Source organism: Tursiops truncatus, chromosome 9 (genome assembly GCF_011762595.2).
Source record: "Tursiops truncatus isolate mTurTru1 chromosome 9, mTurTru1.mat.Y, whole genome shotgun sequence".
NCBI classification, from domain to species: domain Eukaryota; kingdom Metazoa; phylum Chordata; class Mammalia; order Artiodactyla; family Delphinidae; genus Tursiops; species Tursiops truncatus.
The window spans coordinates 56083975-56101133 of NC_047042.1; the positions used below are offsets into that span (position 1 = coordinate 56083975).

The 17159-nt window shown below is 42.5% G+C and overlaps 1 protein-coding gene across 1 annotated transcript in view; it reads left to right on the forward strand.

Moving 5' to 3' along the window:
- The window catches only part of NFE2L3 (NFE2 like bZIP transcription factor 3), a 31153-nt gene that overhangs the window by 6031 nt on the left and 7963 nt on the right, over positions 1 to 17159 (forward strand). The window lies entirely within an intron of this gene.

Sequence of the window (17159 nt, forward strand, 5' to 3'; positions counted from 1 at the left end):
TTAATCAGGTGGTGAAACTCAGGATTGCCTAAAGTGATATAGCAAGTTAGTGACCTTGCCCGGAATACACAAGTCACTGTTCTTAAGCACTGAGTAAACCATGCCTCCCTCCCACCCACTACAAAACTTAAAACGTAAAAACAAGCTTCTCCTATTTGTGGCAGCCTTTCGATATGAATAATTTATCCTCAAAATCTAGTTAAGGATCTGCATTAATATTCAAATACACTTCTGGAGAGCTGGAGCAGGCTGGGCCTCAGGTACATAGCTGGGTGGATTTTGGTTGAGTTGCAGGTGGTGGTTGGCAGAGTACGGGCAGTGGCTAGAAGCAAGGCACGGCCTTTTGAGATTGGGTGGACCCGGGTTCCCATTGGCATCAGCCAGCGTTCTCTAGAGAACACAGCCAGTATGGGGGGGGGTGGTGTGTGTGTGTGTGTGTGTGTGTGTGTGTGTGTGTGTGTGTGTGTTTTTAAGACACTTATTTCAAGAAATTGGCTAGCGTGTTTGTGGAGGCTGGGCACATCCAGACTCTAGGGCAGCTGGAAACCACCAGCAGGAGGTAATGCTGCAGGCTTGAGGCAGAATTTCTTCCTCGGGGAAACCTCACTTTTGCCCTTAAAGGCTTTCTTTCAACTGATTGGATGAAATAAGGCCCACTCAGATTACAGAAATTAATCTCTTTTACTGAAAGTCACCTGGTTGGTTGCAGCTGTTGGCCACATCTACAAAATACCTTCACAGCAACACCTAGGTTAGTGTTCGACTGACTTCTAGGTACGAAAGCCTGGGCACGCTGACACCTAAAACTCGTCGTCACCCCATCCCAGCTCCGTCTCTTCCTGGGCAACCTCCATGAGCCGTGGTATCCAAATTGTAAAAGGAGAATATTAACCTCTTTCTGGGAGAGTTTGAGGATTAAATAATGCTGTATGTTAAAGGACTAGGACCGTTCCTGGCATGTTAATAAATATTCAACTGATGATTTGCTCTCAGTGCCCCTGAGCTGGGGGTTGAATCCCCAGGAAAGTCCTGTCTTCCAGAGGACATAACGGAAGACTGCTAGGTCATGAAGGAGGCCTTGGGCGTGTTGGGGAGGCAGAAGCCTGAAGGCTCATCTGAAGGAAGAGCTTCTCAGCCTTTCTTAGAGCTGAGTTTCTCATCCCAGTGACTGTATCAATTACCGGGTTGCCTGTTACAATGTAGATTTCAGGGCCCACCCCTGACTGGCTGAATCAGAGCCTCTCAGGTGGGGCCTGGGTTGGGTTCTGCAGTTTAGAAGACCTCCAGGTGATACTTGTGCTGCCCAAGCTTGACCTCAGCCACGGTGTTCCTCCCCCAGGGCCTTTGACTACCCGGCAACGTGTGAATGGAGGGGGTGCCTAACTGAAAACTGCCTTTCTGTGAATTGAAGGCCCAGAAGAGCTCATGGACTGGGCCAGAGTTACCTGCTTCGGCAGCAGGACCTGGGCTAGTGCCCTGGTTTGCCAGCTGTTGTTTTCTTTTATTATTTTTTTTAACATCTTTATTGGAGTATAATTGCTTTACAGTGTTGTGTTAGTTTCTGCTGTACAACAAAGTGAATCAGCTATACGTATACGTATATCCCCATATACCCTCCCTCTTGCGTCTCTCTCCCACCTTCCCTATCCCACCCCTCTAGGTGGTCACAAAGCACTGAGCTGATCTCCCTGTGCCATGCAGCTGCTTCCCACTAGCTATCTATTTTACATTTGGTAGTGCATATATGTCACTACTACTCTCTCACTGCGTCCCAGCTTACCCTTCCCCATCCCCGTGTCCTCAAGTCCATTCTCTGCGTCTGTGTCTTTATTCCTGTCCTGCCCCTAGATTCTTCAGAACCTTTTTTTTTTTTAGATTCCATATATGTGTGTTAGCATATGGTATTTGTTTTTCTCTTTCTGACTTCACTCTGTATGACAGTCTCTAGATTCATCCAGGTCTCTACAAATGACCCAATTTTATTCCTTTTTATGGCTGAGTAATATTCCACTGCATATATGTACCACATCTTCTTTATCCATTCATCTGTCAATGGGCATTTAGGTTGCTTCCATGACCTGGCTATTGTAAATAGAGCAGCAATGAACATTGTGGTACATGACTCTTTTTGAATTATGGTGTTCTCTGGGTATATGCCCAATAGTGGGATTGCTGGGTCATATGGTAATTCTATTTTTAGTTTTTTAAGGAACCTCCATACTGTCCTCCATAGTGGCTGTATCAGTTTACATTCCCACCAACAGTGCAAGAGGGTTCCCTTTTATCCACACCCTTTCCAGCATTTGTTGTTTGTAGATTTTCTGATGATGCCCATTCTAACTGGTGTGAGGTGATACCTCATTATAGTTTTGATTTGCATTTCTCTAATAATTAGTGATGTTGAGCAGCTTTTCATGTGCTTCTTGGCCATCTGTATGTCTTCTTTGGAGGAATGTCTATTTCGGTCTTCTGCCCATTTTTGGATTGGGTTGTTTGGTTTTTTAATATTGAGCTGCATGAGCTGTTTATATATTTTGGAGATTAATCCTTTGTCCATTTATTCCTTTGCAAATATTTTCTCCCATTCTGAGGCTTTTCTTTTCGTCTTGTTAATGGTTTCCTTTGCTGTGCAAAAACTTTTAAGTTTCATGAGGTCCCATTTGTTTATTTTGTTGTTATTTCCATTTCTCTAGGAGGTGGGTCAAAAAGGATCTTGCTGTGATTTATGTCACAGAGTGTTCTGCCTATGTTTTCCTCTAAGTTTTATAGTGTCTGGCCTCACATTTAGGTCTTTAATCCATTTTGAGTTTATTTTTGTGTATGGTGTTAGGGAGTGTTCTAATTTCATTCTTTTACATGTAGCTGTCCAGTTCTCCCACCACCACTTACTGAAGAGGCTGTCTTTTCTCCATTGTATACTCTTGCCTCCTTTATCAAAGATAAGGTGACTGTATGTGCATGGGTTTATCTCTGGGCTTTCTATCCTGTTCCATTGATCTATATTTCTCTTTTTGTGCCAGTACCATACTGTCTTGATTACTGTAGCTTTATAGTATAGTCTGAAGTCAGGGAGTCTGATTCCTCCAGCTCCGTTTTTCTTTTTCAATAGTTTTGTCTGTTTGGGGTCTTTTGTGTTCCCATACAAATTGTGAAATTTTTTGTTATAGTTCTGTGAAAAATGCCATTCGTAGTTTGATATGGATTGCACTGAATTTGTAGATTGCTTTGGGTAGTATAGTCATTTTCACAATGTTGATTCTTCCAGTCCAAGAACATGGTATATCTCTCCATCTGTCTGTATCATCTTTAATTTCTTTCATCAGTTTCTTATAGTTTTCTGCATACAGGTCTTTTGTCTCCTTAGGTAGGTTTATTCCTAGGTATTTTATTCTTTTTGTTGCAGTTGGTAAATGGGAGTGTTTCCTTAATTTCTCTTTCAGATTTTTCATCATTAGTGTATAGGAATGCCAGAGATTTCTGTGCATTAATTTTGTATCCTGCTACTCTACCAAATTCATTGATTGGCTCTTTTAGTTTTCTGGTAGCTTCTTTAGGATTCTCTATGTATAGTATGTCATCTGCAAACAGTGACAGTTTTACTTCTTCTTTTCCGATTTGGATTCCTTTTACTTCTTTTTCTTCTCTGATTTCTGTGGCTAAAACTTCCAAAGCTATGTTGAATAACAGTGGTGAGAGTGGGCAACCTTGTCTTGTTCCTGATCTTAGAGGAAATGGTTTCAGTCTTTCACCACTGAGAACGATGTTGGCTGTGGGTTTGTCATATATGGCCTTTATCATGTTGAGGAAAGTTCCCTCTATGCCTACTTTCTGGAGAGTTTTTAATCATAACTGCGTGTTGAATTTTGTCAAAAGCTTCTTCTGCATCTATTGAGATTATCAGTTTTTATCCTTCAGTTTGTTAATATGGTGTATCACATTGATTGATTTGTGTATATTGAAGAATCCTTGCATTCCTGGGATAAATCCCACTTGATCATGGTGTATGATCCTTTTCATGTGCTGTTGGATTCTGTTTGCTAGTATTTTGTTGAGGATTTCTGCATCTATGTTCATCAGAGAGATTGGCCTGTAGTTTTCTTTTTTTGTGACATCTTTGTCTGGTTTTGGTATCAGGGTGATGGTGGCCTCGTAGAATGAGTTTGGGTGTGTTCCTCCCTCTGCTGTGTTTTGGAAGAGTTTTAGAAGGACAGGTGTTAGCTCTTCTCTGAATGATAGTATTCGCCTGTGAAGCCATCTGGTCCTGGGCTTTTGTTTGTTGGAAGATTTTTAATCACAGTTTCAATTTCAGTGCTTGTGATTGGTCTGTTGATATTTTCTATTTCTTCCTGGTTCAGTCTCAGAGGTTGTGCTTTCCTAAGAATTTGTCCATTTCTTCCAGGTTGTCCGTTTTATTGGCATACAGCTGTTTGTAGTAATTTCTCATGATCCTTTGTATTTCTGCAGTGTCAGTTGTTCCTTCTCCTTTTTCATGTCTAATTCTATTGATTTGAGTCTTCTCCCTTTTTTTCTTGATGAGTCTGGCTGATGGTTTATCCGTTTTGTTTATCTTCTCAAAGAACCAGCGTTTAGTTTTATTGATCTTTGCTATCGTTTCTTTCATTTCTTTTTCATTTATTTCTGATCTGATCTTTATGATTTCTTTCCTTCAGCTAACTTTGGGGGGTTTTTTGTTCTTCTTTCTCTAATTGCTTTAGGTTTACGGTTAGGTTGTTTATTTGTGATTTTTCTTGTTTCTTGAGGTAGGATTGTATTGCTTTAAACTTCCCTCTTAGAACTGCCATTGCTGCATCCCATAGGTTTTGGGTTGTCATGTTTTCATTGTCATTTGTTTCTAGGTATGTTTTGATTTCCTTCAGTGATCTCTTGGTTATTTAGTAGCGTATTGTTTAGCCTCCATGTGTTTGTATTTTTTTTACAGTTTTTTTCCTGTAATTGATATCTAGTCTCATAGCATTGTGGTCGGAAAAGATACTTGATACGGTTTCAGTTTTCTTAAATTTACTAAGGCTTGATTTGTGACCCAAGATATGGTCTATCCTGGAGAATGTTTCATGAGCACTTGAGAAGAAAGTGTATTCTGTTGTTTTTGGATGGCATGTCTTATAAATATCAATTAAGTCCATCTTGTTTAATGTGTCATTTAAAGCTAGTGTTTGCATATTTATTTTCATTTGGGGCGATCTGTCCATTGGTGAAAGTAGGGTGTTAAAGTCCCCTACTATGATTGTGTTACTGTCGATTTCCCCTTTTATGGCTATTAGCATTTGCCTTATGTATTGAGGTGCTCCTATGTTGGGTGCATAAATATTTACAATTGTTATATCTTCTTCTTGTATTGATCCCTTGATCATTATGTAGTGTCCTTCTTTGTCTCTTGTAATAGTCTTTATTTTAAAGTCTACTTTATCTGATATGAGAATTGTGACTCCAGCTTTCTTTTGAGTTCCATTTGCATGGAATATCTTTTTCCATCCCCTCACTTTCAGTCTGTATGTGTCCCTAGGTCTGAAGTGGGTCTCTTGGAGACAGCATATGTACGGGTCTTGTTTTTGTATCCATTCACCCATTCTTTGTCTTTTGGTTGGAGCATTTAATCCATTTACATTTAGGGTAGTTATCGATATGTATGTTCCTATTACATTTTCTTAATTGTTTTGGGTTTGTTATTGTAAGTGTTTTCCTTCTCTTTTGTTTCCTGCCTAGAGAAGTTCCTTAGCATTTGCTGTAAAGCTGGTTTGTTGGTGCTGAATTCTCTTAACTTTTGCTTATCTGTAAATGTTTTGATTTCTCCGTGCAATCTAAATGAGATCCTTGCTGGGTAGAGTAATCTTGGTTGTAGCTTTTTCCCTTTCATCACTTTAGATATGGTCTGCCACTCCCTTCTGGCTTGCAGAGATTCTGCTGAAAAGTCAGCTGTTAACCTTATGGGGATTCCCTTGTATGTTATTTGTTGCTTTTGCCTTGCTGATTTCAATATTTTTTCTTTGTATTTAATTTTTGATGGTTTGATTAATATGTCTCAGTGTGTTTCTCTTTGGGTTTATCCTGTATGGTATTCTCTGTGCTTCCTGGACTTGATTGACTATTTCCTCTTCCATGTTAAGGAAGTTTTCAACTATAGTCTCTTCAAATATTTTCTCAGACCCTTTCTTTTTCTCTTCTTCTTCTGGGACCCCTGTAATTCGAATGTTGGTGCGTTTAGTGTTGTCCCAGCGGTCTCTGAGACTGTCCTCAATTCTTTTCATTCTTTTCTCTTTATTCTGCTCCCTGTCAGTTATTTCCACCATTTTATCTTCCAGCTCACTTATCCGTTCTTCTGCCTCAGTTATTCTGTTATTGATTCCTTCTAGAGTATTTTTAATTTCAGTAATTCTGTTGTTCATCACTGTTTGTTTGCTCTTTAGTTCTTCTAGATCCTTGTTAAATATTTCTTGTATTTTCTCCATTCTGTTTCCGAGATTTTGTTTGTTTGTTTGTTTGTTTTGCGGTATGCGGGGCCCCTCACTGTTGTGGCCTCTCCCATTGTGGAGCACAGTCTCCGGATGCACAGGCTCAGCGGCCATGGCTCACGGGCCCAGCCGCTCCGTGGCATGTGGGATCTTCCCGGACCGGGGCACGAACCCGTGTCCCCTGCATCAGCAGGTGGACTCTCAACCACTGCGCCACCAGGGAAGCCCTGTTTCTGAGATTTTGGATCATCTTTACTATCATTACTCTGAATTCTTTTTCAGGTAGGTTGTCTATTTGTCTTCATTTATTTGGTCTTATAGGGTTTTACCTTGCTGTTTCATCTGTGACAAATTTTTTTGTTATTTCTTTTTTTTTTTTTTTTTTGATGGTGGTGCTGTATTCCTGTCTTACTGGTTGTTTGGCCTGAGACATCCAGCACTGGAGTTTGTAGGCAGTTGGACAGAGCCTGGTCTTGGTGCTGAGATGAGGACCTCCGGGAGGCCTCACTCCGACTGATATTCCCTGGGGTCTGAGGTTCTCTGTTAGTCCAGCGGTTTGGACTCGGAGCTCCCACCACAGGAGCTCGGGCCCGACCTCCGGCCTGGGAACCAAGATCCCTCAAGCGCACAGTCCAGCAGCAGCTCCAGCCTCCTCGCTCAGTCTCTCACTGCGAGACGCCAGCTGTTGTTTTAAAGTTAAAGCCAGATCTCTTTAGTTCCTTGCTGGGGTTGGGGAACTAGCTTGCCCCCAAAACTAAATATGAATGCAGAACTAACTTGCAAATCAGTGCAGTTTAAAATTAACTCGTGCTTAAGTTCTAGAACAGGTGATGCTAAGGTAAAAATGTAAGAATAGCAGAGAACTTTCTGGGGAGGTAGAAATGTTCTACCTCACAGTTGAGGTGGGAGTTAAATGGGTGCCTGCTTTTGTCAGAATTGTACAGCTAAAGTTTATGCATTTCTGGCCGGTGTAAATCCTGCCTAAAAACTGAAAGAATAATTGAGTGATGGGGACGGGGTGGCAGTATTAGTGATATAAGAATGGCAGGTAATTGTTGCCACTGGGTGTGATGGGCACCTGGAGGGCTTACTGTATTCTGCTTTCTGTTTATTTTATGTGCTTGAAATTTTCTATTATAAAGAAAATACAAAAACATCATGCATTTTGAAAGCCAGTTGTCCTGTCCTGCCTGCTGGAGTAATCTAGCCTTAAATGAATCATAAGTGAATCTCTGTTGCTCCCCTGCCCCACCCTCTCCCGGTCCCTCAGCCTGCACCAGGGGTGACTTGCAGGAGAAGCAGCTCCTTTTAAAATCAAAGCCTGCAGGTTGGCGTTCACGCCCTTGTGTCCTAGGTGTTGAGGCTCCTGTTTAGAAACTGGTTATTTTCATACCCAGCTTCTCCTGGTGGGCAGTCACATTGCATGGCTGTTTCGACCACGTGGAGGACGCCTGCCAGTTTTCTAGCTGCCTCCCTGTCTTCTCCAGGGACCTTCAGAAGTGAGTTTAGTCTATATCACATGTTATGGTGGAAAGTTTCCAGCACATATAATAAGGGGAGAGAATGGAGATTGGATAATGGAGTCCCATCCCTGTCACCAGCTTAACAGTCTTAGCTCATCGTCACTCCCCCGGCCCTCCCCCCGTTATTTTGAAACAAGTCCCAGACATCATTTCTTGTGATTCTTATACCAGCTCTTTGCAGGCACTTAGCCAAGAGAAGAGGAAAGCCTGGTTTTGTTCCTCTCTCACTCTTCCCACAACCTTCATCAACTCCCAAAATCTTTTACAAATATTTTAGTGTATATCCCTAAAATATAAGGACTCTTCTAAACATCACCACAATGCCATTACCACATCTAAAAAAGACAACAAAAAATTGTTATCACCAAATATCCAGTCGGTATTTAACCCCAATTATCTCATGATACGTTTTTTCTCAATTGGTTTGTTGGACCCGCAATCCAAGTAAGATCAGCGCCCTTGCACTGTTGCTAGCTGTTCTGCCTGATGAGGTGCTATTCAGACAGAGAGGAACTTGCTTTATTTGGGCGGCATGAGCTCTTCCCACCTCTGCTGTTCTCAACTGTGTGAAGCAAGTGGGAGCCAGCATGGGTGGTTGTGCAGTCGGCATCCCCGCTGAAGGCACGCTTCACCCCAGTGGCTCAAATGAAGAGTCTTCAGTGAATGACTCCTCACAGGAGCGGACCGGGATGTTGGGACACCCGGTGACTACCGGAGCCCGGCATACGGGGAGGAATGCCCGGGCTTCTCCCCCCTCTCCCCAGCCCCCTCCAGTGTCCTGCTGCAGCCTCCCATTGGTGAAACTTGCTGGGAGCCCCGGAGTTCGCAGGGGTCAGCTTCTGGGGTACACGCGGGGACCTGGAGGGGCAAACAAGAATCAGTACAGTGTCCAAGCACTGGCTATCAAGTAAAAACACCTGCAGCCAAACCCTGGTCCTGTCACTTACTAGCTCTGTGACGTAAAGCAAGTTGCTTAACCTCTCTGTACCTCAGTTTCCTCCTTTGTAAGAGGACATAACAGCAGTACCTACCTTACAGGGATGCCAAGCAACTTAAGTGAGATCATGTATGTGTTGCCTGGCCCACAGTGAGTGCTCAGTAAGTGTGAGCTCTAATTATTATAAACTGCTGCTAGATACCACCCGGGCCAAACAGGTCACACTCTCTCTTTACCTGGCTCCTTGCTTCTCTCTAGACCTGATGACTCTAGCTTGCCTCCAGCCTAGAGATGGGCCTGAGAATTCTTTGGCCTTCACCCCTGTCCCTCTGATGTCATCCTTCTCATAGGCCCCGCACTGTTGTTTGTCTTTGAAGGTTCATCCAGCCCTGAAGGTCACAGCAGGTCTCAGTCCTTCCTACCCCAGATGACTAAATGAAAGGCCCAGCTAAGCCAGCTGGGACTGTTCACAAAGAGTGTTTTCAGGGTCAAATTCTCCATCATACTATTCAGGTCCCAATACAGTAGAGTAAGTACAGACTCAGAAATCATGTTGTCAGTTATCAGGAGCTTCAGAGACTTAGCAAAGACAGCAGAAAAGCCCAGCTTTGCTTCTTTCTTCACCTTCCCACTACCTTCATTGTCTCAGAAAACCTTCATGCCAGGCTCAGCTCTGCTCCCTGTGTTGGTGGCAAAGGTGAGTTCACAGCTGCAGGACAGGTGTCAGAAGTTTCCAGCCCTGGTTACCAGGGGGGAAGGGTGGGGGGAGGCATAGTTAGGGAGTTTGGGATTGACATGTGCACCCTGCTATATTTTAAATAGATGACCAACGAGGACCTACTGTATAGCACAGGGAGCTCTGCTTAATATTCTGTAGTAACCTAAGTGGGAAAAGAATTTGAAAAAGAATAGATACATGTATATGTATAACTGAATCACTCTGCTGTACACCTGAAATGAACACAACATTGTTAATCAACTATAATATATTGGGTTGGCCAAAAAGTTCGTTTGGTTAATGAATATGTTCGATAAAGTTCTTGGTGAAAATGAAGTGTGTGTTATTTTTACCTAAAACCAAATGAACTTTTTGGCCAACCCAATAAAATAAAAAAATTTTAAAGCTGTTTACAGCCCAGTAGGAAAGAAGAGACCCAAATAATTGTAATTTTACGTAGAGTAGAAGAAATGTCTTAGGAGAAACCCTAGAAGCCATGGGATTTTAGAGACAGAAGAACCCAGTTTTAGCTAAGGGGCCCAAACTGAGAAGGTTCTGTATCCATGCAGAGGATGGGGTGGGTCAGCTCCCAACAGCCAGGGCTGTGGTGGGCAGGGCCTGCCTTACCAGCAGCTGCCAGTTCAGTACAAGTCCCTGGGTGTTTAGTTGTGATGAAGCACCCCAGCTCACAAGTTTATGATGGCTTCCTGTGGTGAGCGTGGAAACTTTCTTCTCTCCTTTTTTTTTTAATTGAGTCCCAGCCCCACGAGAGTAAAAATCACCTACCTACACACAAATAAAAAGTAACCTAATAATGGGTTTAGCTAACCCATTCTTTAAGGGCATGGGCCATAAATCTCCAGTATTTACAACAGTGCTAATAAAACACATGCACCGTCTATTTCAGCTCCATGTCACTGAGTTGAGGAAGACAGGAAAAGAAGAGAGCAAAGAGGTCGTAATTACTGGCTACTAAGGGCTGGACTCACTTTCTCTTGGGGTTTTGATTGAGTTGTCACCAGTTAGTCATTAATTGCAACTCTTCAGAATCAAAAAGCAGTAGAAAGGAGTAGTGATTAATGTCTATACAGCATCTTAAAATGTATAAAATGCTTTTTCTCAACGAATTCCTTAAAATGTGAATTAGAAATATTACCCTTTCACATCACAGACAAGGAAACTGAGGGTCAGAATGGCCCAAGGTCACATAGCTGGGCCTCTTTTACTCAGCCTGTTTTGGACCTGAGCCTTCCTAGCCGCAAGGCTTTCGTGGGGCCTTGCAGACTGTGCAAATTATACTATAAGTGCAATAGGCCGTTTTCACTTTCTAAAGAGAAATATTATAATGTTGGACCCTCCACCCCTCCCTGCCTTGAGATCCTGGTGTCTGCACCCCTCTCCCCTCTGCAGATTACTGACTGTCACAAATTGGGTTCTCTGGGAAGGGGACTCTGAGCCCAAGTTTAGTGGGCAGGATGTTTCTAAGGGAATACCTTTGGGATTTACAGCTGTGGAAGGAAGTATAAGAAAGCACATTGGACAGAGGCAGAAGTGAAGCTGCGGAGCAGGCTGACAAAGCCAGGAGCTCTGGGGCTAAAGTGGCATATCACAGTTATCCCGTGATGGGCCGAGGTGGCCAGGCCTTTGGGCCCTCCCCGCTCAGTCCTTGGATGTGGGTGCCTTGGGAAGTGTGTGGCCCTGGGTAGGTGAGGCATTCCGTAAAGGCCCAGCTGAGGGCCGTCTGGGTTGCACAGCACCATGTGCGTTACGCTGACCTGGGGAAATTCTCGTCCGTCACTTCTTACTACACCTGTTTCTGTTGGCTTTATAGTAGGCTCTCAGTAAATGATTGTTGAATGAATAAGTGAAGGACTAGCTAAAAAAAATACTCACTGAATAACTAAGGCTGTGCAAGTTAAAGTATCTGTCTTCCCCAGGGCTTTGGCATTCAGTCAGTGCTTTTTATTCTTCCACCAAGATTCTTGACAGTCACGCGGTCTTCTTCCCCTGTGCCCTTGTAGGTAGGGTGGCCATTGGGACAGTCTTGGCTTATGCCTGTTGTCCAGCTTAATTGTTAATAGCACCCTCTTACCTTCTCAGAAATGGGCTGGTTTGGGTGATATATCATATAGCCACTTATTCACGGACGCTTGGAGTGTCAGAAAGGGCCCTCTTCTGAAACCAGGCTTTCAGCACTGGGGTGACTCACCCCAGCTCTCACGCTGCCTCTTCTGCCCCTTGCTGTGTGGCTGCAGAGGAAGCTCAGATTCCTGCTCTGACTGTGACTTTCCTTCCTTGGCCCTTTTGCTCCTCATGCCTCCATCCTTAGGCGTACTCAGGCATTCTCTCCCCTGCTGTCTTCATAGTCACCACTTGTTTCATATGTGCATCGATCGGAGACTGAATGGGAGAAGATGAGTAAAAATTTTAAGCTACTACTGATCAAGACTAAGACCCGGATAGGAAAATGGAAAAGACCACAAATAGTTCACAGAAAAGGAAATAAAAATGCTTTCAAACTTGTGAAAGATGTTCAACCTCATTCATAATAAGAGAAATAGAAATTAAAACTACAGCGAGATGCCAGTTTTCATCTATCACACTGGCACTTTTGTTGGTAGGATTATTGTAAGTTACCACAAACATTCCATCAAATGAAAAATGCAAGTTATCTGTTGACCTAGCATACATTCTAGGAATTTATTCTACTTGCACATGAGTGCAAAGTAGTATGTGTGAGGATATTTTAGTATCTTTTTTTTTTAAAGAAATGACTGGAAACATCTAAATATCCATCATTAAGAAACTAATCAAATACGTTATGGTAACAGGAATGTATTCATTTCTCTCCTCTGTACACAGCTCTTTCTCTTTTTTTAGATCTCAGCTAAAATATCACCTCCCCTGAGAGGCTTTCCCTAACCAGTCTTTTAAAGGAGGGCCCCCTCTTCTCTCTTTCACTTGCCATAACTTGCAAATTTTCTTAGTTCACTTGTATTTTGAGCTCCCTCTCCCTTTAGAATGTAAGCTCTGAAGGGGCAGTCTAGAATTCTTTTTTCACTATTGTATCCCCAGCATCTATCAATAGCATAGTATTGGGTTGGCCAAAAAATTTATTTGGATTTTTCCATAACATCTTACAAAAAACCCGAACAAACTTTTTGGCCAACCCAATATTTGGCACTTAATATGTATTGATTGAATGAACGACTTTAAAAAAGACTGTTGAATCTCAAATAAAACTGCATGTTATCCTTATTGGTGAAACATTAAAATAAAAATAAAGAATGTCAGGTGTGGTAATGTGATTTAGTGTGTATCTGGTCCTCATCTCCCCCCCAGTCCCCATTTGGCAGAGCTATCAAAGACCTTGGAATTTCCTAAGCATTAAGAGCAATGGGAGCAACTTTTTTTACAATATTTGGTCTTTCAGTCCTCAGTTCCTGAAATAGCTCCAGAGCCATAAAAGTGAAAGGAGTGTCTTCCTATTCATAACATGCCCCTTCTAACCACACCTGACTTATGTTAATGAGGTGACTTTTGGAGAGCCCCCTAAGGATGGGGGCTGGTTGCCAGGGGAACCAACCAAGTGATGAGAGGGTTGGAATTTTAAACCCCACCTCCCAGACCTCTGGGGAAGCAACTGAAGACTGAGTCACTAATGGCCAATGATTTGATCAACCATGCCTGTGTAATGAAGCCTCCATAAAAAACCGGAAGGGTGGGGTTTGGAGATCTTTCAGGTTGGGGAACACGTGGAGGTGCTGGAAGAGTGGTGCAAGGCATGGAGGCTCTGTGCCCCTTCCTACAATCCTTGCTCTTAGGCATCTGTTTGTTCCTGAGTTTTGTCCTTTTGTAATAAGATGGTAATCTAGTAAGTAAACTGTTTTCCTGAGATCTGTGGGCCACTCTAGCAAATTAAACTGGAGGAGGAGGGATTGTGGGGACCTTTTATTTATAGGCACTTGGTGGGAGGCACAGGTGACAACCTGGACTTGGAATTGACCTCTGAAGGGGGAGGTGGCGTCTTTGAGACCGAGCCCTTAAGCTGTGGGATCTGATATTATCCCCAATTAGATGGTGTCAGAACTGAGTTAAATTATAGGACACCCAGCTGATGTCACAGAATTGCTAGGTGTATGGAAGACCCACACATCCGGTGTCAGAAGTGAAATAGTGAAGTAGTAGACTATTGAGAATAGAGGGGCGAAGAGTGTTCTCTTTTACGTCAGGTATCACCATTGTTGTTGAAGAGTATTCTGGAAGCATGATCAAAGCAACTAGACAAGAAAATGAAATAAATTTAAATGTTGGGAAGGAAGAGGTGAAAATAATTAGTAAAGCAGTTGTTATGACTATATATACTTTGGGGGAAAAATAAAGATGAACAGAAATTATAATGGAAGAATAGTTTTCCTGAGTCTACCTTTTGCTGTTGCCCTGGCCAAAGTGATTTTGCTATGTAGGGATTTTGGGGATAGCTTTAATCAGATATAATTTCAAACTTCAAAGTTGCAAGAATAGTATATATCCCTTACTTAGATTTACCTATTGTTTACATTTTGCCCCGTTTACCTATTTATAATTACATCTCTATACACATATAATTATTTCATTCTGAAACATTTAAGGATGAATTGAAGCTATTGTGTATAGTATTTCCTACAAAATGATTTTTTCTATAACCAATTAATCAAAATCAGGAAAATTTAATATAAGCTTAAGACTATAATCTGTTGTCCATATTCAGATTTTATCTATTGCCCCAGTAACGTCCTGTGTAAACTACTTTTTCTCCTGGGTCTGCATCTAACCCAGGATCACACATTGCGTTTAGTTCTCAAATCTCGTAAGTCATCTTTAATTTGGAAAAGGTATTTCAGTTCTTTACCTTTAAGTTTTGGAAGAGCATCAATCAGTTATTTTGTAAAGTGGCTCCCAATTTTGATTTATCTGATGTTTCCTCATTACATTGAGATGATGAATACTACAGACGTGGTATTGTATCCTTCATATCGTATCAGGAGGCATCTTGGTTTATCGCCATATTGTGATGATAGATTTGACCACTTGGTTTAGATGGTGTTTGCCAGGTTTCTCCTAAAGTGTTATTATCTTTTTCTTTGTGTTTAAAAAGTAATCTGTGGAGTGACGCTTTGAGACTGTTTATCTTATTTTCATCAAATTTTTATTCCCTAATTTTAGCGTTCATTTATGATTTTTTTTTTTAATTTATTTTTTGGCTGCGTTGGGCCTTTGTTGCTGCGCGCCAGCTTTTCTCTCTAGCTGTAGTGAGCGGGGGCTGCTACTGTTCATTGTGGTGCGTGGGCTTCTTATTCTGCAGTGGCTTCTCTTGGTGTGGAGCATGGGCTCTAGGCATGTTGGCTTCAGCAGTTGCGGTGCATGGGGACACTAGTTGCGGTGTGCAGGCTTTAGGGTGTGCGGGCTTCAGTAGTTGTGGCTCACGGGCTCTAGAGCGCAGGCTCAGTAGTTGTGGCGCACAGTCTTAGTTGTTCCGTGGCATGTGGGATCTTCCTAGACCAGGGCTCGAACCCGTGTCCCCTGCATTGGCAGGCGGATTCTTTACCACTGTGCCACCAGGCAAGTCCTTTAACTGCTTCTTGCCATGTGATTTGTAGTCGTACAGAATTTCTCTACCTTCCGTTCTCCTCTTCCCGAGTTTTTAGGCAGGCCCATCTTACATACGTTTGTTACCAAACTCTCATACACTCTAAAAGTTTTGATCAGTTTCCTTATGGGCTTGATCTAGTTGTGTATTAGCCACCTGTTCCCTCTGTTATTGTTTATTTATATATTGTTAAAGATAACATTATGTTTGCAAGTTCATGTGTGTCTCCACATGTGTTAACTCAAATATTACAGATTAAGAGGACCCTGCTTCATGGCTCTAAAATAGATCATGTGAATTAGAGATAAGCAGCTCCAGTGCCCACCAACAGCAAATTTATTTGTAAACAAAGTTAGCTGCCTCAGGAATCTAGAATTTTGAGTTAGATTTTCTTAAGGTTTAACAAAAGAAACCTTCCCTTGGCAAAAGACTGAGGTTAAAGAGTGGTGACCAGTCTACCTTTTCCTTTCTTCCCTGAATTTAGATAGGAATCAGTGTTTTAATTGCAGGAAAGAGCAAGACTGTGGTATCTCACCCATCAGAAATCAGATCCCTACCAAAGTCTTAGGGTGTTGTGTTTGGGAGTTCATCTATTCAACAGCTGTTACTAAGGGTCTACTGTGTGTCAGGCTCAGGGGTAGGCAGTGGGCATACAGCAAGAACCAAGCAGACAGAGTCCCTGCCCTCAGGGAATTTGCATACTAGTCGGATAGACAACAAATATATCAGCTGGCGCTAAATGCTATGGGAAAAAAATAAAGCAAGATAAAAGAGACTGATATTAATGGGAGGGGTGTGCTTTTTTATAGAGTACTTAGGAAAGAAAAGTGAGATGGTGATATTTGAATAGGGACCTGAAGGAAGGGGGGCCGGGGCGCTGGGAGGGGTAGAGATGGGGGGAGGTGAGCAGAGGGAGCACCTTACAAGCAGCAGGAACGGGGAAATGGGGGAGGAAGTTGAGAGAGTGCTTGCTGTGCCTGAGGCTGAGCGTTGGGGCATTTGCCATGTTTATATGGTGAAGATGAAGAATCAGCAAAGGAGAAGTAGTCGGTGAGACAGGAGAGTAGAGAGAGAAGGTACTTGGATGCCAGGTGAAGAACCTGTTTCCAGAAAAAGGGAGTAAACTCAGTGAAATGTTGCTGATGGGTCAAATAGGTTGAAGACGGAGAACTGTAGCCTTGCGGGACTCTGATATGCTGCTTCAGTAGAGGGGTGGAGACAAACCCTCACTGAAATAGGTTCAAGAGAGAATGCAGAGTCCGGATGACTCTTTAGAGGATTTTGCTCTCCGGAGGAGCAGAAAAATGGGATGGGATCTAAAGAGTAATGTGGGACCAAGGGAGGAACTTTTCAAGATGGGAGGTGTTAGTGTGTTAGTAGGCTGATGGGAATTAGCTGATAGACAAGAAACAACTTGACGCAGAAAAGAGGATAGGGCAGCAGAAGCAATGTTCTTGAGCACACGAGCTCCTTGTGATCAAGTACTTGAACGGAGAGATCATTTGAGGCAGGAAGACTAGCATCCACAGTGTCAAGAGGGAGGCTGAGTTTGTTGTATAGTTTGGTACAGTGAACAGAGAAGCAAGTAAAACCAAGTGGGCCACCAGCACATCAACTTCCTTTTCTGCTCTTGCTTTGATTTCTCTCCTTGTTTCTGGCATCTGTGGATTTCCATTTCTTTGACCTTCACTTTTTTGTTTTTAAGATGAACATTTCTGTGGTTTAGAGTGGGGGGCAGTGGTGCTGTCCTTGAGTTATTAGTCCAGTGTGTTTTGTTGCTGGAAGAAATTAAAAATAGATCCTTTGAAAGGATTTAAGAGGCCTTGATGTTATGTTATAGGGGAAACATTATACAGAGAACTTTTAATATAATTGAAAGTAT